Source organism: Stegodyphus dumicola, chromosome X1 (assembly GCF_044657685.1).
Source record: "Stegodyphus dumicola isolate Sdum_Otavi_A_Nest chromosome X1, ASM4465768v1".
Lineage (NCBI taxonomy): Eukaryota > Metazoa > Arthropoda > Arachnida > Araneae > Eresidae > Stegodyphus > Stegodyphus dumicola.
Window position 1 is genome coordinate 203,724,287 of NC_140780.1, and position 25,305 is coordinate 203,749,591.

Consider the following 25,305-nt stretch of genomic DNA (forward strand, 5'->3'; position numbering starts at 1 on the left):
TATTTCTTTCTGTACGTCTTCTACTCTTTTTATATCTTTTCTTTTTATTTCATAGCATATATCTGATCATGTTTCGTGAACTGTAAGTGATTCCTTAGAATTAAACATAGATTTAATTCCTGACTTGTCTTAGTTTTTCTTTAAGGCAATTGGAAGTTTTCAATTTATCTTATTCTTCATAAAATAAATTTAAGAATTTTATGATTAAAAAGTAAGAAAAGAAGTAATCTGAAGACAACAACGTGCATGAAAATCTAATACGATTAATTTTTTGACCTGAACAAATAAAAGATAAAAAAGCACAAAAAACATGAAACAAAGTTCTGAAAGTGTTAATATTTTAACCGTCGTCCTAAAGTTTAAAATTTAACATTAGATATGTCCCTTTATGAACAGCAAAACATTTTATAGGGTACTAGATTAATATATATTCAAAACTACGGTGAGAAGGTTATAGAAGTTGTTTCATAGATCATGGGACAAACTTGGAGTGGTGGTGGAGCGTACTAAAACGCATTTTTTATAGGAATGTAGGGTCTAAAGTGACGGGTTAAGGCAGAAACAAAAAAAAAAAAAAAAAAAAAAAAAACACGACACTAGAGGAAAATGTGTTTATGTACAAAATCAACGCAAATTGCTTCTTTGTAGCAATAAAGTATTCACAATAAATGTTCAAAATTGAGACCACCAGCAGTAATGCATGCTTGGTAACGCCGCAGAAAGGGATAAAGGAACATTTTGAAAAACGACAGGCATTTCGCGCACGCTTGCAGCCGCAATGGATAGTCGTGCAACGAGGTCCTCCTGTGAGTCAAAGGGAGTCTGTCTTCAGATGGTCCCATAAAAAAAATCCAAGCTGGATAAATCTGGAGAATGAGGTGGCCATCGAACAGTTCCACCACGGCCAATCCATCGGCCCGGAAATGTCCCATCCAAGTAATTGCGGACCCGCACGTTGTTATGGGCTGGTGCACCATCATACTGGAACCACATGCGATCACGAATGACACCCGGAACATCCTGCAGTGATTACGGTAGCACCTCTTCCAGAAAAATATGATAACATAAGCCATTTGTACGTCCAGGTAAGAGGTATTAGCCTATGAGATAGTCGTTAATAATACCCAACCACACACATTCACGGAGAAGTGGGTTTGGAATGCATGTGGACGTGTTCCGTGTGTATTATGAGTTGCCCACCCCGTGCATGTTGTAGCTATTGAAAATGCCGTATTGGACTCTCTGTAAATGGTATGGGTGCAAGCCATTGCCATGCAATACTCTCCAAACGGTGGAATGAATCAGTTGTAGACGACGTGCAATAGCTCTTGTATTTGTCTGAGGTGATTCATGCACAATGTTCAAGATGGATTCTTCAATGCGAGGTTGTCGTGCACTTCTTGTTCCACTCCTAGTGTCAGAGGTGGCTTCAATTGACCCGTTTTCAAGCACAGACCGATGCAACCTTTCGAACATTGTGTGCTTCGGCATACGGTTGTTCGGAAACCGTTCCTGGTACAACGGTAGCGCTGCTCTGCCGTTGCCATTAGCAGCGTCATACATGAAATGCATGTCAGCGTTTTCCCTGTGCGTAAACTCACCCATCACGCTCGCCATCAGAGTTGCGAATGATCCTCTGATGCATCGGATCGTGGTTTGTCCGGCTCACTACAGCCTTCTACCGCTGCACTGCCAGCCAATCACAGCTGTAGTTCCTATTACTGTTAGTTTTCCCTTTTTTGAACAATTATTGTCAATACTGTATTGCTTGAAAGAAGCCCTTTGCGTTGATTTTGTACATAAACACATTTTCCTCTCGTGTCGTTTTTTTGCGTTCCTGCCTTAACCCGTCACTTTAGACCTTATATTCCTATACAAAAAATGCATGTTTTAATACGCTCCACCACCCCTCCAAGTTTGTCCCATGATCTATGAAACACCCTATATATATCTTCAGTATATTTGAAAAATGAAAAATACAAAACGCAATTCTATAAAATTATTTAGTGTGCTTAGTTAGGTATATCATAAATGCATATTATTTAGATGAAATAGTTTAAACAGTTAAAAGTAATATTAAGCACTGCGTCTGTTGCTTTTAAGTAGACTAGTTTTACTAATCAATAACAAGCAGATTAAATTTGAAAGATAAATATCTAAATTTTCGCCGAATGGAAAGTGAAGCACCGCATTTACAGCGGACGGCATTTAAAAAGGAAATAAAAGCATTAAATAGAATTTTAAAACTAGAACGAAAGGTATGAATTTAAATTATATTTTACATATGATAAAATATGGACAAATTTCAATTTTTGAAAATAGCTTTTAACTGAAATCGATTAAAACGATGATAACGGAAATGAATACAAATGAATGCAAGGGTTACAAATAGAAATGAAATCAATTGCATAATATTCAAATCCAGTTGTCAACATTGCAGTTAAATTTTTCAATTAATTATAGTTTTCACCAACAATATTAATGTTTTCATAAAAATTGTATTACCTCACAAAATTTTAATTTACACTGCTGTATTTTGGTTCGAGTAGGGCTGTTAAAGCTTATATACTTGAACCCATAAAACAAAGTAAACAGAGAAAGGCACGAGCTTAGGTCATCGTTCCAACACTAAAACATGGATTTAGACGTCCATTCAGTATACATTTTTCATTTCCTGGGATTCCGATGGAAATCGATACGCACAAATTCAAACTTAAAAATCACAACGAAAACAGATTCGTTGGAAACCCCGTGAAAAGGAAAATATTTTCGCTGAATTTGAGTTCAATCATAGTTTAAAGAATACAGGAACGGTTGAATGATATTGTGCATCTGGAACGAAAAAGAAACAGAAATATGTATATCTGATGTGGATTTGTGAAGTTCTGGAGTAAATTGAAGTGTCAAAACAAGATATGAACTCGTAGAAAGAGGTTTTCACAACATAAAGTGACAGTCCAGACTTAACGTTTTATTCTCTGCATAAAATGACAATTTTAAGTGCATACTCAGAGATTGCGTGTGAGTCGTATTTTTGTTTTATATTCGGTAATGTTATTTCACAAATAGAATATTTTCATTATGACAGATTAATTTTTGTTCAGCCTGTCTAAAATAACGGTATTTAGTAACAAGAATTTATTGTCTTAAATTTCTATGAAATGAAATTTAATGGCCGGAAGTTTTTAGCATATAATTTTCTTTAAATACCCTCTTTTAATACATCATTTTCAATAAAGATGAGATAAAATTATACCTTCCAGGTAAATTTTGACGTTCGAATCAACTTTTGTATGTATTCGAAATGAATAACACGGGTGATGACTCACAAGTTTAACTAATTTTAATACAATATTAGTTTGGAATTATTCGTATTATGGTCTAAAATTAAATAATTTTTCAGTTCTTCTAGTTTCCAGAAATCAGAAAATTTTTCTGATTCTTACAAACTAAGAGAACTGTTTCATGTGGAAGGACTCATTAAAATGCTAGATGCAGGAATATGAAATAAAACTGGAACATTTGCTTCAAATCTGTATTGGATAAATTTTAGCTATGCAACAGAAAGTATTTCACAGTCAGGCGGGATATTAGCTACAGTGTAACACGGGAGCTATTTAGCTACAATGTTTAGAATTAACTGTCTAGGGGAGATGGCCTGCGTGGGAAACTTTGTAAGGAACTTGCTGACGCATTTGCTGAAGGTGAGGTTACATTAGATTAATCTGTTAACGCAAATCATGCTAGGATTATCTGTTAAAGAGAAGGGATGCCTTTTTGGGAGAATTCCTAATAAAAACTGGTTTGTATATCGCTGTACGTAAAATAAACCGCGAAAACACTCGTGGAGCCAGCCCGCTTGCCGAGATTTCACATGGAATTCCCACTGTTCAGCAATTACATCCACTCTGTTACTGGTAGGGAGGTTATTTCAGAAAGACTTCGAACTCTCCATGTAATCCGCACATCTATCTGCTGATAATCGAGCCCAGAATACATTACTAGTATTCTATTTACTTACCCACTCAATTGTAGATTGCATTAATGCAAAGAGTTCTTTTATTATTTAAGCATCCTTGGAGGAGAGAGCTAATTTTTAAAGCCCATTTCCGCTTTTTTCTATTTAAGAGGACTCTATGTTTACTGAATTTCGCAGTGTAATCACAACAAATTTTTGCATTAAAAGGGAGTTTGAAAAAAACTTAAATCATAAGGCACCCGAATAAATATCTAAATGTTTTTTTTTCAAAGTAACAGTCGCCACACTTTCTTAATGCATCGTGAAGTAGCCCGTTCAATAATTCAACAGAGCTGTTCGTAAAAGAAAGTAGTGTGTAAATTCCCGGCGACATTTCAAACTGTATAATTTCATTTTCCTTAAGTTTAGCTTTTCGTATAAACCAACAATTTATCTTTGTCTTCAAATATTATAATCGGATTTACTTATTTAAATTCTGCTTTGCTTAACTACGCTCTTCTCAACATTCGTTTTACTTCAGATGCGTAACGTATGCTACAAAATACAACTTTTTTTATTAAACGTTCATAAATATTAATTTACTAACACAACAAGTTGTAAAGAAAACATTAAAATGAAATATGTAATGTAATTTTCTTGCAATTGTTATAATAAGAAATAGCAGTACGTTTGTGTTATTTTATGAAATAAATTAAAATGCTCTGTAGAGACATTAGGTTTTATTTGGAAGGAAGAGAGATTGAAAAATTAGCAACGCCTTCACCGGGAATCGAACCACGGACCTCTGGAATAACCGCCCAGCGTGCAGAACCACTACACCACGAAGGCACGCTAGGAAATCGGGGGAAATACCTTATATACTCCCTTTTTTAAAGAGCGATTGGGGTTTTTAGGGAACCCAATCGCCAAATCCTGGGTGTGGAGAATCCTCATCCAACACCCTTTTAGTTCTTGCGCCACTGTAGAGACGTTAAGATTTATTTGGAAGCAAAAGAAATTGAAAAATTTGCAACGCCTTCGCCGGGAATCGAATCACGGACCTCTGGAATACCGGCCCAGCTTGCAGAACCATTACACCACGAAGGCACGCTAGGAAAGCGGGAGAAATATCTTATAGCTCTAATGCACACATGTTCTTAATGCAACGTGAACTAGCCCGTTCAATAATTCAACAGAGCTTTTCGTAAAAGGAAGTAGTGTGTAAATTCCCGGCGACATTTCAAACTGTATAATTTCATTTTCCTTTACTTTCCTTAAGTAAAGCGATTGCTAATAACGACAAAAGTACTTTATAACACAATGACATATTTCATTTTTTTTTGTTTCAAAGTAATTTTATATTTTATAATTAGTATAGCTTGTGGAATATTTACTGATCAATTACTTTATAAAATGATAACTTTTCACATTCAGTAAGATTTAACTAGTAAAATATAATTTACATCCAATTACAGTAATGAAATTTTATTAAAAATATATGACATACTTTAAGTTTATTAATTCTAAGTAATAGATTATATTGATCGATTATGGGAAACCACTCAAAGATTACCGGTTTGGGAGGCTAGATCTCCATAAGGAATCTTATAAAAAACAGGCTCTTATTTACAAATTCAGATAGATGAAACACTGTAGACAGTTAATTCTGGTGCAAGGAATTTGAGATAGAAATATAAAGGTTTCAGGTTTTACTCATACTATTTACATCCTCATGCTTCTAAGCAATACTAAAATATAATGCAATGAAATCAACGTACATTAAATTTGTTTATATTGAATTATTACCTAATTATGGAATTAAAATATTTTTACTAGCAATAGTAATTGAATGTTTAAGTTCAAAATTGCTTTCATTGAATATACATCCAACAAGTGTTTTCCAAACACTCCGTGAAAACTTAAAACACTATGATGATTCTGTAAGGTTTATCTCAAGTTCATAACAGTTACTTTTAAGCTCCTTTCGTATCTCTCCTAATTTCAATTTCATATTACTTACCAGAATGTGTTTCTAAAATAGAGTTTAATGCATATGAGAAGGAGTAGTATTTAAGTCGAAGTTCCACTGACTTCGAGAGAAAGAATCAGAGTTCCTGACTTGCGCGAGTTTGCCTTTTAACCACATCTCTTTGAGCTGTTATTACGCTCAGCCGTTCTTATTTCTTATAATTTTAAGCCTAAGGGGAGCTTGATTGTACCTCCTGAGAAAGGATCATCTGTTAATCCTTATTTTGAGCAATAAAAGGTAATTAACTCTTCTTGAGTTTTACATTTCTGTTACTGAACTATTCGCTTAGATGTTCACTAGGTTCCTCCACACTTAGTTGTTAGATAAAAAGGAGGAACACTACAATTTGTTTATTTATTCATTCATTTATTTACATGCTTGATGTCGCTTTAGTTTAAAGGCGCGTTAAAAAAACAAGAAATAGGAAGAAATGTCTCAAAGAACGCTTTTCGGTATTGTAACTTTGATGCACCGGAAAAAGGCTTGATTGTGATCAAAGTACAAGGTTATGTTAAACAGCAAATGTTGTTCTGTGAGCTTTACATTATCTCACGTTAACAAATGACAGCCATATGACGTAATCAAAGGAAAATCACGAGAATGTTCAAATGTTGATGATGTAAAACGGATTTGCACATCAATCTGTTTGAGGCAACGTAATAATAATAATAAGATTGTTTCTAATGGTTACAACGCTTTGAAAACTAGCTGGTTATATAGCATTTAACTGGTATATGTAATAAGAAATTGAAAACAGAATAGAGAAAACTCACATTTTTGTTCATAGGTAAATTCATATCAGTATATTTCGGAGAAGGTTTTTCTATTATATTTGTATTTTAGAAAGCCAAGTGGACGAATATTTACGCATATTATATTATATATCGAATTATTTGGTGTTCTTAACATCTCGAATCAAAACTTGAAATTTGATGTAAAGGAGTATGGCTGGATGTTAAAGCATGCGATATGTTTAGCATAAAGGAATACTTTTTTAACTCAGTGTTATAAGCAAAACTTTATTAATGTCTTTAAATATGTAGCTTATTTAGAATCGGAAACTTAAAACCAAACGAGTTCTATCATGTTTTTTCTCTTCTCTGATTCTGCCTTCGCATGCTGTCCAGGTACAAGTAGAAGCTAGGCAAGCACCTTTGTAGTACCATAGGTGATGGAGGTATTTGTTGTACCTAGCTGGCTGTCCAGATACAGCATCAGTAACGAAATGTGTGTTTTTATGCAAAAAGAGGTAAAAGAGGAAATTTTTCTTTCCCTCCTTTCCTATTGCAGCGTGATAGAGTATGTATTAGATAGGGCAAGGCCACCCATTGTTTACTCTGAGGAAATAGATAGGGTCACCTTACACCTTACACTAGCTATCCAGATTAACAATGTTTTCCTGAGACCCATGGTGCTGTCCTGGTGCCGAGGTGAGACTGTTGTCTGCAACAGCCGACAATGTTATCACTGTTACCTCTGGCGATAACTGAGAGAGTAAGCGAAGTTTTCCCTATCCGCATGCGGTCTTCTTATTGTATATAGCTGGAGCAAATGAGTTTGTTGTTTATCACTGAATCGGAAGCAATTTATTATTATATAAAAGTCAAAAGAAAGGAGAATTTTCTGCTTAGAAATTTATATTGTGCTGTACAATGATTTTAAAATTGGCTTATTCTTATTTCTGGGCTTCTTTTAAAGTTCCATTTGATAATGCATTAAATCCGTAATATTAAGGGAAACATCTTTTTCAGAAATTTGAAACATGACTGCAAATAAAACAAATGGGCCTTTTAAAGAGCTTAACTCAACAAGTATTTATATTTTGACAGTCCTCTGGAAAATAAGAGGTACTTTAAATTGATAGAACTTAATGGGATTGTGCCCTATATGTAAAGGTAAAATCACAAAAAGTACTCAGGCTACATAATACAAGAAAACTGCTTAGTTAAAACTTTATGAGTGTAAGAAACCTTCTCTTTTGCAGTGAGCAGCTATAAGGTATGAATTTTAACAATTTCTTTGTGTCATTAGTATCCATTTTAGACCATGAAATATTTCCCTGGGATTAAGGCTTGAATGCAACAGATATGCTACTCCAGTACTTCTCAAATTTCAAGTGAAATTGTAATTTCAACCAAAGAACACTGGAGTTCCAAATAAGACAATTTGGGCGACCGAATTGAAATATTAATAGAAAATATTAATGCCATATTTTACTTAACAGTTACTATAACTGATATCGGTACTTGCTATAGAATGAATAACTTAAAATCCATACGAAAAGGAAAATGTGTGGGATAGCTAAAGCAGCATAGGAAGAAAATCTTTCTCGTCAAACGCAAACCCTTCAGGAAGAGGCATTCTTATGAGCTCATTTGGTCAAAATGTGTTTAAATGGATTAGAAGCCAAAATAAAAATACACTTACATCTGAGTGCCAAGAATACCAACAAAAATATTTACTTTTGTTTTATCGTTTCCCCAGACTGTATAAGGGCTAGCGGAGGCTGATTGCTAGTCTGAATTGTAGTGTGAGGGTTTGTATCCCGAGTAAGGTTTGATTATTTATGATATATGTCCTTCCAACCTTTTAGCGAAAGTAAAATATTAGAGCGGCTTTTAGTGATGTAACCCAGTGCAACGTTCTCAATGATGAAACGGCTAAATTGGTTCATCTTTTCCTGATAAATACGTAAGAAGTATTCGGCAATTTCCAAAAAATAAAGAAATATATCTTCTTTATATCTTTATCTTAGTATTATTAATTTACTCAGTTTTCAACATTTTAATTATTTTACTTAATATTTTTGATTTTACTTTGTTTCTAATTTGCTTACTTTCATTTAATTTTTATGATATTTGAATTTTTTGTTTACTTACTTATTATTAACGTTATTTATTAATATTTTATTTAATCATTCATTATTTATTGCTTTACATAATATGTTACTTATCTTTTTTTCCTTCCTGGCGGCATTTTTTAGAGCTCCATCACTTCACTTTTCACAAACTTTTCACACAGAGCTTTTCACAAACAAGCTTTAAAAATAGACCTTCAGTATAATAAGCAAATAAAAATATCTATAAAACTTACGATGATAAAATCAATACGGTATTAAATCGATTGATAAATTAACACTCCTTCGTAAAGCAAGAGCTACCTTTAGACGCTTTAATCAGCCTCCTGATTCTAATAGATGAAATTACATAAGATTGATATAAATTTAGGTAACATGTAAGCACAATTTAGTACGGATATTTCTTTTTGCTTAAAATTAGCTGACGACATTGACTTTGGACTACAAGAAATAGCACAAATTTTCCGAATCCTCCTCAGAAAGAAAGCACCAGAACCAGATGGCTTAGACTATAATATCTTTAGAATTGCTCACAGATCTCATCCAACCTTCTTCACCAGTACTTCAATACCCTCCTGCGGCACCACCCGTTTCCCAAAGCATTTAAAGTTGGCTACGTGGTCTTTTTCTTCAAAAAGTTCAAAGACCCTACGAATCCTCGCTCTCTGCGTCCCATCTGCCTCCTCCCCGCGGTTAACAAAATTTACGAAAAATTTCTTGTACAACGGCTCAGTCACCACCTTTAAGTACAGAACATCATAAGCAATAAGCAATATGGATTCCTTCCTGGCCTATCAACTCTTCATGCACTCAATGAAATTCGCCAAGTCATTCATCACAACAGGATCCATCATCTCCCTACGGCTTTCATCTCTCTGGACCTCCAGAGCACATTTTACTAGCTCTGGTGGTCAGAGATCAAACAAGCTCTCAGGACCGCACGTTGTTCCCAGAATATCTACTTTATTTTTTGCAGCTACCTCCACGACAGATTCCTCATCATTCCACATAACAGCGGCACTACAGTAAAAGCACAAGAGAGAGGTTGCCCTCAAGGCTCGTGGGCCGGGCTGTTCTGTGTAACCTTACCTTTAACATCATCCTAGTAGCTAACTGGCCACAACACACCCAACTGATCGCATACGCCGACGACGTTGCATTCCTGGTTCAAGAGAAAACAAGACATGAAATTGAACAAAGAGGCACAGAGATCTGTCATTGTCGTGTATCCTTTAGTGGGTAATTATTTCACAAGATACAATCTTTTAAACTAGATGCTACTTTTATTATGTATACAAAATATATTATAATTCGTATACATACTTATATCTACAGATACTTCATAACTACAGCTACTCGCATTCCAGTCCTTTTCTTATTACTGCGCGCTCTTCGATGCTTGGCACAGTGCCAGCTTTTAGTCCGACAGTGATATACCATTTCGATAGTTCTTGATATACCACATCCATCAATTCAGTTCTCTCTGCCAAGCCATCAATCGCACCACCTCTGCAGAAAGGTCCAGAGCTCTACTAATACCAAAGCCCGGCACCAACCCCACCCTGCGTCAGACTTCAAGGCCGTAATCTCAAATTCTAGGGCACCCTAAAATATCTCGGGGTCATCTGGAACCGTGGTTTAACTCGGATACCCCATCTCCAACATCTATGTAGCAAAACAAATGCTATAGCTCTCAAATCAAGACAGTTTCAATCCCCCAACTGGGGACAAAACCCGTGCATTACCAAAATCTTTTATCAAACAGTAGTCGAACGCATCGTCTTTTAGGCTGCAGCCATCTGGTCTACACTTATGCAAGGACGCAAACAAAAGCAACTTCAGATTATACAACGTCCCTTCGCCCTCATGATGTGCAAGATGCCGCACTACAGCCCTTTCACATCATGCTGCTATTGTCTTGGCAGGCATTGCACCTCTACACCTCCAAGCGGAGCAAGAGAGCGCACTTACAAGAATTCTACAATTCCGCAAGGATGCCAATTTCCACGGTACCACCTACAGACCTGCGACGTATGAACGCCCCAGTACAGCTCCTCACTTACATCCTGGTCGCAAAGGAATCGGCATGCACATCACTGTCTCTACCAGCCAAACTCTCATGATACCCGCAAATGCCTACACATATTACGCAGATCGATCCATAACAGAAAATGGGGTCTGCAGCGCTTACGTACTGTATCACCACAACCAAAAGATTTCCAGCTAGAAAAGCCAACTCCACCAACATAATAGTGTCTTCCAAGCCGAAGCACTAGCCATCCATAAAGCACTAAAACAAGCTACAAGAATCACACAGCATCCCATTTACATCTGCTCCGACAGCCAATCATCTCTCCTCGCCATCCTGAATCACCGCCACACATCACCAGTAATTACGGGCATACAAAGTCAACTTTATCACAGCACATATAGCAGTATTCAACTAACCTGTATCAGTCAAGGCGCACGAGGGAATAGAGGGTAACGAGGTTGCAGACGTCCTGGCAAAGGAAGCTGCCAACGGAACCGATGCCCACCCAGAGAACATCCCAGTTCCGCCGTCTCATCTAAAATAAATATTGCATCAAGCAGTCCTCAGAGAGTGGCAACATGAATGGAACACAAGTGAAACAGGTCGCCGTACCTATATCTTCCTTCCAAAAGTGTCAACGGCCCGTCTCATTGCAACACCGCAACTGACAAGATATATCACTAGACACGGCCCCTTCCCTTCATATTACTTCAGACACCATATCTCCAACACGGACACCTGCATCTGCGTCTGAGAAGGAGCACCCGATCATTACATCTTCCACTGCCCACTGACAACCTTAACTCATATTAAGCATCCTACAACAATAACTGAGGCCTTCTAGCGCTACATTATCAGCACTAAGCCAACAATAACACAAATCTGCAAAACCATCGACGTATTAACCTTCATGGGCCAAGATGTGTGCCAGCCATACTAAACACTCGCCAGCTTCCCAGTAACAGCCCATCACACAATCTACATGAGCAATCAAAGAGCATCGACTTCAAACAGTTTAGGTTCCATGAAACTCCATCCAGTTGTCACAGGATGCAATGCCTTCACTCCACTGTCACAATTACTACAATTTATGTAAACTACAGCTATGTGAACTGTGCTACTGTCCAAACTACGATCTGTGTTTACCGAAACCATGAACTGTGCAAATGCGCAAACTGCGAAACTTCAGAGTGTGTAAATGTGCATCCCCCTGTACTACAATTCCGGCTATTTGCATCACTACAACCGCAGCCAGCTGCACCCTCCTGTTTCCTCTTTCAAAATTCTCGCAACGATCTGTGTACTGCAAGCTTATAAGTGCACGTTCGCAAACAGAGACCTCAAGCAACTGTAAACTATGTGCAAATTATGAACAACACGCGCAAACAGCGAATTATTTGCGACTATACACATGTGCAAATTGTTTACCTATGTGAACTACACAACCGTGGACAACTTTATGTGAAAACGCTTATGTAATCTATGCCCTACGAACTCCTAACACAGAACTCAACTTATTGTGCAACACATGCCAGTTGAGGTCATTATCCTAGCAGCTTAGCTCAACACATGCCTTAATTATATTTCCTTGTATGTTTTAATTCTTGCTCTTGCCTTTTTTTTAGCAACGCCTTTGTTTCCCTGCCATTTCTGTTCAGTCAAAGTCTCTCCAAATCTGTAAAACAAAACGCGATCGTCCTTGTTTGGCCAAGTACAATTTTTTTCATGTCGCCTCAATAAACTTCCGATGCAGCCTTTTCAGGCTCCAGGGAGTTGTCGCCGTTACGTAGGGGAGGGCGTGGAACATACGTCTGTTTACCTATGTTAGACACCAGGCGTCCCCGTCCTCCGTAACCTGTAACCTGCTTAGAATTAGTTTATAAATTGAATTTAAAAAATCGTATGAATTTCATGTAAAGGAAAAAAGCGGTTTCTCAGTTTATTTCCATCAAAAAGCACAATTACATGTCACAAAAAGGGACACAAGGAAACACAAAGAAAGCAACAATAAATATTCTTTTTTCCTTGCAAACAGAATATATATATATATAATACTAAATCGGTTACTTCTATAGTAAGAATGTAATATGTCCAAGCAATATGCGAAGAGCTTGGTTCTAATAATAAGTGCGGGTTTACCAATATTCTCAGTGCAAAGAAATTTCCTTCTTTTAATTTCAGTTTTGCCTTTTACCAAATATATTTACTACTTGTCTTGCGACTTATTTCAGCTGAATTCTCTCTATGTTTCACTTGAGACTGAAAATAATGTTATCAAGCTTTCGTCTTGTGTAAACACCAGCTGCTTTTGAAATATGAAACATTGATTTTCCCATTATCAGCATTAACATTGCGAATGTTCGACTTTTATCAGGCAGCAAGATGACTTAAAAGTTAGTTAATATATTTATTAACTATTATACCTGGAAAAATTATACTTCGATTATACTTCGAAAATGTAATTCTAGCCTCCATTCATAAAGACAATAAAAATTTAGCCAATAATAACAGCCGTTCATATAGCCAATAAAAAATTTAGTGTTCAGCAGCATGTCTTTGTAAAAACTCAGGATGTATTCCTGGGCTGAGTACATAAAAGCCATAATAACAAATGTACTGAAACAATGTGTAAAGAGGAAATAAAAGAAAAGTTGAATGTTATATTTGAGTATCCACAGCACGTTTACGAAAATAGTTTAGCGTGCATTTTGACAGTTTTAATTTATTCCCATTATATTAAGTTAGTCGCAAATGATCTCCCATTAGAATTAATTAATCGAAAGATCAGTGTAGATAAAAAAAAGAGCTTTAATAATCAAATAAAATGACGAATGTCATGATTAAATTTTCGGATATATCAAGTAAAATAAATGTGTCGCGAAGTAATGTAAAATATAATGCATCAGATAAGCATTTAAGAATAATTTAAGAACTTAACAATTTCATTTGTTGCAACTATTTAAATTTCCCAAAAGTTAAACTTTAAGTTTTTATTTTACCTTATTCTCCTTGGCTTACGTCACATTAGTTCGTATAATACAGAGATTTTATCAACTATCAGGTCTGCGAAAGGGAATTTGAATACTTAGATTTTTCATTGCACTTTACGCCGAAGCGTTAAATGATCAACCAGTGCTTGAAGAAATACTCACATCTTTTTCAAAGTTACGTCTGTGCTGCTTTATCGAAAAAAAAATTACTTTTTTGTTAATAAAGTAGAAGTTGAAATAAATAGATTATCCTCAACCGTTTAATTGCATGAAAAGCAAATTTTTAGAGCCAAGCCGGGTTACTGAACTTTTTAAGCCAGTTTGTTCGAAGGCTATCAATGCTATACTTTTTGAATGTTAGTCCGTAAGCTGTAGTTTTAATAAGCTAATTATTGTTTATTTTTTACGATCTCAGTTTTTGATTCTTGTACTGGTCATAACTCACTTTGTACGTGCGTAACCTATGCTTGGGCAAAGTGAAATTGATACAAAAAACTGAAAAGCTGCACATTTAGTAGTAGTCTTTTAGACGCCATCTATGTTGAGATCTGAAAGCGTGCCTCTTTTGCCCAAGGAACGAGATTTGAAAAGGATTTGTAACTCTTAATGTAACTGGACCGTCCTTTCCTCATTTACCTAATGCAAACTCATTAGTAAAAAAAGCTGAAGATCAGCGGTACAGAAATTAAGATTTCTTTCCAAGAGCCATGTTTTGAGTCGGGTTAGATACAAACATTAAATAAAATCAGGTATCATCATAATAATCTTATTCATTAATAAAACGTATTTTTGCAATAAAATAGAAATTTGACAAAGCATGAATTTAATGTGAACAATGACCTTGCATTTCCTTGGAAATTTTCTAGAAGTCAGGTTTATATGTCGTTGTCTTTAATTTCAAGCAGGATTCCAGCTTCTCATCAATTAGAAAATTTTTAAGTTTATTTTTAATAAGGTCCATGCATGTAAAAGATTGTTCGAATGAATATGTAGAGCCAAAGAACGAAAGCAGTAATCGCATTTCAAAAGGGCCAAATTTAATACTGAAGTGGAAAACATTCAGTTTTGTTAGTCAGCACAGAGAAAGTTTTAACAAAGGCTATCGTCGTTACGCTACTTCTAAATTCCTAAAACCTCAGTAGAAAGCTTCCCTCATATTTCAAACTTTTATTCTAAAATAGTAAATGTCAAAATCTGAATTATTTTCTTAACGATATTTCAGCAAGCTTGGAAAATGAATTAATGTTTCTTTTTCAAAATCTTGAGCAGAAAGATATAAGTAGTTTTTGAATCAAATGACTTCTTCCAACATAAAATATTATGTTTCCCTTTCCCTGCAGTTTACGATTAATATTATTAAGACGAGACGTAACCCTATTATGAAAAGGAAGCGAAACGTTTTAAAAGGCTTTTTCTTGAAAGCCAACGTCTCTTATTATGCAGCAGAAGATCAGCGTATTCAGTCTCAATTTCAACTAAAAATTCTTTAAATTTTCGATGATAAACGCTTTAGCTACAAATGTGTTGACACTCTTCATCGTTTTCCATAACACTGCAATTTTTTTCTGGAGTGTCTATGCACAAAGCGCTTTTTGATGAACGATACAATGGTAAACAAATATCTAGTAATTATATTTTTCCCTCTAAAAAAGAAACAAAACCTTTTCTCACTCCGGTCCTTTTGCACCTTCTGTTAAATTTGAAATATTTTTATCTAGTGGTATGTGGTGTTTCTCCACGTATTTAATGACAGCACCTGCAAGATCTTCGCCTCGACTTTCACTTTTCAGTCTCAATAATCCTAAAATTTCTTTTTAGAAACTGTAGACTAAATAAATCGAAACTTACGCTGTGTCATTTTTGCCACAAGATTCGTTAACAAGTATTGATAAAGCTGAAACCAATTTAAGATCATATAGTTGCTGATTGTAATATTCGAAGGCATTTTGGCGCAATGAAACTTGCAATATTACCACTGTCGGAAGACTGCACCCAAGATTTGAATGCAGAACTTGATTTTTCTTGACTTTGCTTAAGTTCTTCAACTGCTTATTTCCTCGCATTACCGGCAGGATATTTACTGCAAAATGACACTTGTTTAGTAGTAAATGTTTTTACAAGTTTAATTTCTTGTTATGTGTCAGTTTTTCTTGACGAATTAGATAGGTCGGAAGACCATCTAAGTTTTATATAAAAGCGAATGATTCGGTCCATTCAAATTTTAAATCCATGGTTTTCGCCTTCTGCTTTTCTTTGCTTCTTCTTTGTAGCCATATTAGATACGTGGCTCCTAAAACGTTTCTTTTTACAACAATAAAAACAGCAACGCAAAGCTATAACAGCTTAGTAAATCGATGCCAGAAACACCTTTGAGATCTGCAGCTGGTTGAAAAATACAAGTAGCTTAACATGCTGAATAAGTGTTCTCGTCGCTCTCATGATGTTTTTCAATACGACTCCTGTAGACACTGATCACTATACACATGACGGACAAGCTGTAACTGGCTCTCTCTCGGTAAACTTGTGCTTTAGTCAAGTGTGCGGCCTGCGGGCCGCATACCCCACGGCCGCCTGCGCTATGTCAACCCAATGAATGCCTCGCTCGCCCGCAGGTAGTTGAAATCGATTTTCGGCAGAGCCGCACTCAAGTGGCTAGAGAGACGCGGTTTGCCGCCCACTGGCCACATGAATGAGGGGAGTCGCTCGGTCAAAATATGAGTGTTGATACAATGAATCTCGAGTGCAAAACTTAAGAGGTTACGTTTAGAATTAATGAAGATAATGGATCAGCGTACAGACTGGGTACATGAAGAGCCGTTATGAGACTGTAAACTGAAGCTGCAGTAAATTCAGGATGTAATTTACCTTCTGAAAACGGGACATTGATCCTGTGTATGACTGGTTCTCTTTAAATATTTCTTCATAAAATTTATCCTTCCATACGTCAAAGAATCTGGCTGAGCTCAGCAATATTTAACTAACTCTAATTAACTTAAATTAACATGTAATTTGATAATTTAAAAAGTCGAAATTAGACAACATTATTAGCACTGGTGAACAGTTTTTGCTTTTGAAGTGTAAGTACATTTTACTACTAATACGGCATTTGATTTTAATTACAGAGATATTTCTTTAATGTCAATTTCTTGTATCCAGGTATTATAAGAAACGTAAGACAAAACAAAAAAGAAAAAAGAAAATGCCAGTAGCGCTTAATTAGATAGTGCCAAACTGGAGAACAACACTTCCTTGCTTGGTTAATTTTACTCTTGAACTTCGAAGACACTTCAAGTATAAATAGGCTTTAGTAAGAAAAAAAGACGTTTGTTAGATATATTAAAATTATCTAAACTGTTGTCAGCTTAATTTCGTTTGCAAAAAAATTGTATAGGTTTAGTGTCCAGTAAGCCTCTCAAAGTTTTATGTCGAGAAATCTCGATACACCGCCTAGTATCGACCTTGCTAACTGGAAATTTTCAGTTTAGTGATGTTGTTTAATCGATACAGCCAGAATATTGTTCTCACTACCTGATATAAAATTACACACTTTTGTTGTAATGTTGTAGGATAGGATATAAGGATGATGAAAATGTGGAAGGATTATTTTATTCTCGTTTAATATGTTTAATATTGCCTTTATTTTTATTTACACTCTTTAATTTATTCATCCTACCACATTAAATCTCATCAATACTTTAAATTTTAAATAATATATATATATATATATATTAAACTGATCTATGCTGTTAGATTTCATTTAATATTTCTCTATCCTACAATGCCATTGCTAATGCCATATTTTAAATTAGTAATTTAAATTAGTAATTTAAAATAATATTTGTTTTTAATATTAGCTTTTATTACCAATTTTGTAGCATAGCTATCAATTAGTGAATGAACATAATGTTGGTGCTTTAAAATTAAAAATTCTAAAATTTATTCCAGATGATGTCAGAATCCAGAATGTCAAACGTTTCATTCACCATAGATTAAAATCACATTTTATTTATTTCTTCTTTGATCTGAAGGTCGTCTTGCCAAACAATGAACTTGATCTCCCCTTTACACTATTCACTATAATTAAAATGGCAGTATATCCATAGATATAATGCAAATTCATTTAATTACAAACATGGAGACGCCAGTTAGCTACTTTATAAACAGAAACGTTATTAACTCTCGAAAGCAGAGGAAATGTTAAGAGATCTCACAATAGCGCGGCAGCAACACAGACCGTATTCGTGAGGTGTTTGTATATTCTGAAATCGGTTCGTTAAACAAGAGTCCATAAAATAAAAATAAGCCAAATAAAATTTGACGACATTGCCCTGCACATTTTAAAAGGGAAGCGAATAACAACCTTGCTCTACGCCAACGAGTAAAATTTAAAGAAGGTTCTACACCTTTGGTTTATATTCTAAAACAACTGTTCGCAATTCGGAGGCGCTGAAAGGTGCCCGAAATATTCAACTCCCTCCGAAAACCGGAGCATAAAATAATGTGCTTTCTGATCTGGACTGCTTGCATTTTATATGTTTCGTGCGTCACGTGATCTGGAAGTGCAAGGGTTTCTCTTTGGAGCCCGAAATTTGCATATGCCTTCGATGATTCTGTTTGTTTAACAGTAAGGTGGGTACGATCTCTGAAGTTATCGATACTTCACGTAGGAGCGTCACTTTCTACGCTGAAGTAAATAAAAGCTGCAAGAAAGTAAAAAGTGCGCTATACAGTTTCATGGGCAGGTATTAGAAAACTTTAAGCCTCCACTATGAAATAAATTCTCAACCACTTTTCCTGTTTTGATTAAATTAAGCGTTGGCTTTTGGAAGAAAAGCATGAATGAATTTAGAGGACACCAGAAATTTAATTGAAGCCTGGATAATTAATTAAAAATGTTTACGTTTTCAAAATATTTTAAACTTGAAATTAAGAAAATTAAGATAGGATAGTCAATAATTTTATAACAAATCTACATTCAGTCTACAATAATTTATAAAAAACCGCTGAATTTGTTAAGTAGTTTTAATTTCAATGGTAAATTTATGATTTATGCCACCTCAATGCACCTCTAAAAATGAGTTGCAATGCTATAAGAATAAATAAAGGATTTTATGCATGCATGGAGTAGTACTTACGCGAAACGAATTTGCTACATATTGTATATGATAAGTATCTTGGTAGTATAAAGTAAAATAATAGACTAGGGAAAGGGAAATAATATACTGCGGCCTGCTCCAAAATTAAGAAAATTGTGTGGGTAATGAATGAAAAGTCTTTCGCTAGTGATTTCAGCCGAACAGAAGAAATTTTCATTCAAGAAATATGTATAGCATTTGTATTTTTTCCTTCCTTTCCGAATGCCTTCGTAGTGTAATTGGAAGCATACTCGATGTGCATTCGAGTCCCGGCGAAGTCACTGCATATTTTTCACATCCCCTGCTTCAAAACAACCTTATGTCTCTACAAGTAGCGCCTGAACTAAAAGGTGGTCAACGATAATTCGTCCACTTTAGGATTTGGCTAATGGGTCCCCTAATACCCAATCGCCCTTAAAAAGGGAGAATATATAAGATATTTATTCCCTCCTTTTCGCATGCTTTTGTGGTATAATTGGTAGCATACTCAACGAGTATTCGAGAGACACAGAGTTCGAGTCCGGGCAAGGGCATTGCACATTACTCACGTCTCCTGTTTTAAAATAACCTAATGACTATACACCTGGATTGTATATTCCAAATATGTGCTAAACACTTTTTATTCATTACAAAACAACCTTAAAAACAAGAAAAAATACAAGTTTCAAAAAAGAACCATCAAGATTTCTCTAAAGAGAGTCTCTAAAGAGACTGTTGATTAACTGTTGTGATTAAACTGCAATAATTTAATTGTGTTCCCTGGTTTAGATGTTTAGAATGTTTCTTACTGAATGAAAGGCAAAACCGTATTAATTAACATAAACGCTGAAAATTCGGTCACAGAGACAATGTATACAATGCAGTGAGAAATTCTTAATCTGGGAGATAAACGGAATGGAAAAGCCACTGGGAGTCTTAATGAAGATAATAAGAATCCCAAGAAAAAACGTTGTCATGAATAAATAATTGATGAGTTAGTGTAATCTTTAATTTTAAAAAGTGTATTCATCTTCTCCTTGCATTACTTCGGTTTCTAATTAGTTACATTATAAATAATCATATTTATCAACATTTCTATAAATTCACAAAATTTTAACTTGACGGACATTTTTATCTCCTTTCAAGTAAATATTGTCATGTTTGAAATCATAATTTTTTACTGCTTTCCGAAAATAACGTTTAATTTTACGTAAAAAAAAGTAAGTTCATACTTATAAACAAACTGTCATCATTCTCTTTTTTATTAGCAAAATTTCCATAAGGAAGCAATAAAATTCTCGTACTGAATGTACGATGTATTATTGCTTTTTACTCAAACCCTTCAACAGTAGCGACTAAATCCTTCGGAAGAAAGTTGTTTTACCAAGAGCGCCATAAATCATACAAAGCTGAAGGAGTGTCATCAATCATTTTTTGATCTGTATTTGTGAAATGGAGATTATGCGTGAACACAGGAATTTCCTTTCCTAAATCAAATTACCCAATACATTTGACCTAGACTTTTTTTCATCTCATGATATCTTACCTTTGCTGCATAAAAGAAGAAATGATTTTGGATATGGAATGATTTCCAATAGATTTTCATAATTTTAGTTACGAGGACTACCAAAGAATAGCATAAAATTTAATGTATGCATTTTTACCTTTACGTCATTTCCTTTATATAAACAATTCCTTACAAAAGAGTTTTATGTAAATTGAGAAAATGCCAACTTGGCTGTTATGAGGTTTTGAAGATTATGGAAGCACTTTGAGAAGAAACTAAATCTCAAACGTAGGAAAGTGTCATGTCGGTTTTGCGTGATTTGAAAATGGTCTTATAATTATCAGCACTATTAAAACCGAGCAATGTAGCTGAACGCCAAAACTGTACTTTCCAAAAATTAAAAATCAGAGCAGCAATTGCATGTAAGAATTTTTAGATCTAAACTTACTGGTAACACCTTTCTATTATTGAGATAAATGACATTTCGAGGGAAATATTTTGCTGCTAATCTATATTTGAACACAAACCCAATTTTGGGGATTTTCAGCAATTGTTTTCTGACGTTATTTAAAAGAATTTTTCCATTTTCTGGAAACATATTTACTGTAATTTTAAACACTTTCATTACGCATGATCATTCTCAGTTTTAGATTCAAGCTGCATTTTTCCCCTTCAGCTAGACTAATCGTAAAATCGCGCCATATACACTCTATAACAAAAAAATCGACGCACCAAGAAGGATTTGTTCGATGGAGACAAAAACTGGTAGATAAGAAGATTAAGTACAGAACAGAAAATAATTAAAATTTCAGAACAACTGAATCATTTATTTGAAAGTTACATAGTTACAAAGTAACGAGCTCAATAAGGTGTTGATCCAACACTAGCCTAGGTTCAATCTGCCACACGGCGTGGCATAGACTGATAAAGTTCCCGGATGGTCTCCTTCAATATTTCTTGCAAAATTTGCTCCAATTGTCGGGTTATGTCATCAACATTCCCTGGTAGATGCAGTCGCCTTCCCATCACATTCCAGCCATGCTCGATGGGAGAGATATCTGCCGTTCTGGCTGGCCACGGAGGTGTTTGACAAGTTGTAAGACAGCTCGTAGCAGCACGTGCCGTATGTAGTCTGGCATTACCTTGCTGAAAAATAAGGCCAGAGTACTGCAAAATGAACGATAGCAAAACAAGTCTCAGAATGTCGTCGACGTAGCTAGGCTATAAGTGTAACTCTAATGACGACCAAAGGGTTCCGACTATCACGGGATACGGCACCCCAGACCATAACTCCTGGCTGACGGTCTGCGTGGCGTGCAGTAGTGAGAGCAGGATCGGCACGCTGCTCTTGGCATCTCCAGACACGTCTTCGATGATCTTCACGACACAGTTGGAAGCGGGATTCATCGCTAAAGACTATACGTCCCCAATCAGCATCATTCTAACCTGATCGAGCCAAGCACCACTGTAATCTGGCTCGACGGTGTGCAGGCGTGAGTGGCAGGTGGCGTAACGGTCGGTACGAATGCAAGTTTCGCTCTATCAGCGGTCTGTGAATGGTCATAGTGCTCACTGGTGTGCATGTCGCACGTCTGATGGTTGATAGCGATGAATGAAGCGCTGTGACAGCTAATCTGACAATCACTCTGTTCTCCCGATCTCTTGTGGCCCCAGGTCGACCGTTATCATCATGAAGCTGAAATCTACCATTGTCCACCCATTCTTGCCAGCATCTTCTAATTCGATTCGACTCATATGACGAGCGATTCTCCGATTTGCCCAAACTGCCTCTTTTAATCGAATGATGCGACCTCTTTCAAACACTGACAGTTGCTCGTAATGAGCTCGAATCCTGCTGCGAGGCATTTTTTCAGTCGTTGAAAGGTATCCTAAATCTCAATGCAACAGAAATTTTTAACCAACAATTCAAGAACAGTTCCTTATATACGTCTGCTGATTGCGCAGTTCTGATGCGCTGAAGATCGCCTTATTCATTCATTGGATGCAAAATATTAATTATTTGTATACTTGGTCTAAACATTTACGCATGTCAAAGCAATCAGATGATTTCTTCTTGGTGCGTCGATTTTTTTGTTATAGAGTTGTTGTTGTTGTTGTCGTTTTATTAATTTTGGAAAGCCCACGAGCGGCCGAGCGGCAGAGTCCCTGAACACTGATTGTTCAGTCCGAGGTTCAAATATAGAGAACGGGTTGGCTGCGTGGGCATTTTCGTGCGTTTTCCCGTGTGTAATGTGTATACGCGTGGATGCGAGTCATTTCCTTTAGAAAGTCATCCACGAAGGCATCTCTCAGTTTTTTTACCATAATCAAATAAACCAAACCATTAATTTTGGGTAAAAAAGCTACTGCAATTTTGATTCAGTTTCCTTATACATAAATATTCAAACCTTTTAACTTTAAAAGCGAACCCGTATTTTTAATTGTTTAAAAATAGTTTAAAAATAATAGTATGCCGTACACTTTCATTAGGTATTTTTACAATAGTTATTGAGCGTAAATCTGTCAACCATGAGTTCGAACAGCTGCGGGCCAGTTTCGTGACTGGTTTTCAGTTATCTTAAACATCCCTTACAAGTATGCTTATCATAAAATCCGAAATTTTTGAAGTTAGATTAAGAATATACTAGTGTAATAAACGCATTTTGTCATTCTTTGAAGTAGTTACGATGTATTTGATGAGTACGCCACCTTATCCCTCAGATACATCTCCGGATTCTATGCAGGCGGTGTAAGAAAAATTGCACTTGTTGGAACAGCGTGTGAACATGAAGTTTCTAGCAGGTTTCTGTATGTGTTAAACGGAAACATATGAATGTTGAAAAAGGTTTGTGAAAATATTGCTCTATCCCATTCGATCTATTTCCATCCTTTATTTTTTAGATAAAGAATGTTGCTCATTTTGAAACTCAAATTTCACGGTTTCACCGAGTCACGGTGAAGGCAAAGCTCATTTTCATGTCTCCTGCATAAAAAATCTAACGTCTCTACAAAGTCTAGAATGTTGTTCTCTGCTATTGTTTGTTTTATTTGTGCATGTAACATTGAATATTTTAGCTAACTTATTTTAGTAAGCCCCGTGTTGTACATGTGTGGTACACGGGGAGATTGTATGTATTCTGTATTCAAAATAGAAAAAAATAAAGTGTTTAAAAATTAATCTGGAAACATTAGCTTGTAGTTAGTTCTCAAGGCGAAGAGACTTGAATCGTGATTTTTAAAAAAACGTGATTTTTTAATCCGATGTTAAGGTTAGAGAGAATTAAGAAAAGCATGTATCATTATTGTACGGATAGTATGGGAAGGAAACGGGAAGTGTAAAGTTTTCTCTCGTCCCTAAACCACCAAGAAAGCTTAGGCAGTTTCCATTTTTGAATTGCTATTATATTTAGGCTTCAGTGTTGAACTATGATACTCTTCTTACACATGCAAACACACACACAATTTTTTGTTCTTCTTTCACAAATGAAACTTTCATTCTTGAAATAAGAAGATAATATATTAGATAAGTATTCAATATTTCCTGACGTTGAAAATGCAGAATTCTACTGTCAGACATAATAATGCTTTGATAACATGATTGGAAAACGGGGTAAAGTGAAATATCAAACAGGCGAAGAATTACTTTTCATAAAGTATGGTAATGAATAAATTTCACTAAACAAATGCCTGCTTAAAGCTAATTTACGTATGGTTGATACATCAATACGGATGCGTACTAATGATTATTTTATTCTAAATATATATATATATATATATATATATATATACCTATGCAGCTTTCTCATTTAACATGAATAAAGTACTAAAGTGGTTTCACTTATCTATTCATTAATCAGTAAATTAAGAATGTTTCAACTCCTATTACTAAGCCAAATTACGATATACTGATAATGTAACTAATAGTTATATAAAGCTATAATGAATCGTTTGTTAAAACGTTTAAGATAAACCTTTTTTGTTGCTTTTTTTATCATTGTTGGTCTTATATCATTGTGTACAGTCCATTTCAAATATTTTAGGGCGAAACAAAATTTTCATCCCCCTTCAATCAATGATTGTTTTACCCATCTTTATTTATCTTTTCGTTCTTATATATACTTACCCTACTCAGTATCTCATATAGAATATAAAAATAGTAAAATTTTTAGTATAGAAAGAAAGATACACGTGCTAACTAAGCTAAAAATAGCTAATCGCCTTAAACGTTTAATAAGTTTTAATAAATTACTGACCTAGTTTATATTATATAATCCATACATTCATATTTGTGAACACACAATACTTCACTAATGACAGTTGTTTCAGGCATGAATCAGCATATTTCACTTTTAAAGAGATGGAAATATTTCATCTGAGCTGAAACAGTGATGGTCAAATTCAGTTGAGACTTTCATGGTAAAGCTTACTGTCTGCCATGAATGATTGTAAATAGAGTATAATGCGCGTGTGGCTAAATCTCTAGTTTAAATTAACATCACTAAATTCCTAAAGGACTATTTGTATATCGATGAATTATTCACAAACCGTACGTGTTTACTGAATCGGCTGAGTTTACACTTGCTATGCATGGGACTATCTCGTTGTGAATTTTAATAAAATCACGAACATTTAATCATTCGCAAGAGTCTAAAAGAATTTAGTTTTGAGAATATGAACTGCATATGGGCACAGGCTGTATGTTGAAAGGATTTGATTGCCCTAAAGGAGAAATTAACTTCTCTTTTGAGTGAAATGAAGAAAGTTTAACTAAGTAAAACAATAGTTGCTGCATTTATATGTTTGTTTACTTATTAACTT

The 25,305-nt window shown here is 35.3% G+C and overlaps 1 protein-coding gene and 1 non-coding gene across 3 annotated transcripts in view; both read right to left on the reverse strand.

Annotated features, from left to right (window-relative positions):
- The window catches only part of LOC118200328 (uncharacterized), a 727,671-nt gene that overhangs the window by 353,773 nt on the left and 348,593 nt on the right, over positions 1-25,305 (reverse strand). The gene's annotated exons all lie outside the window — the stretch shown is intronic.
- On the reverse strand, positions 4,734-4,807 carry TRNAN-GUU (transfer RNA asparagine (anticodon GUU)). The gene has a single exon. It is a non-coding gene; the product is annotated as a tRNA-Asn (tRNA).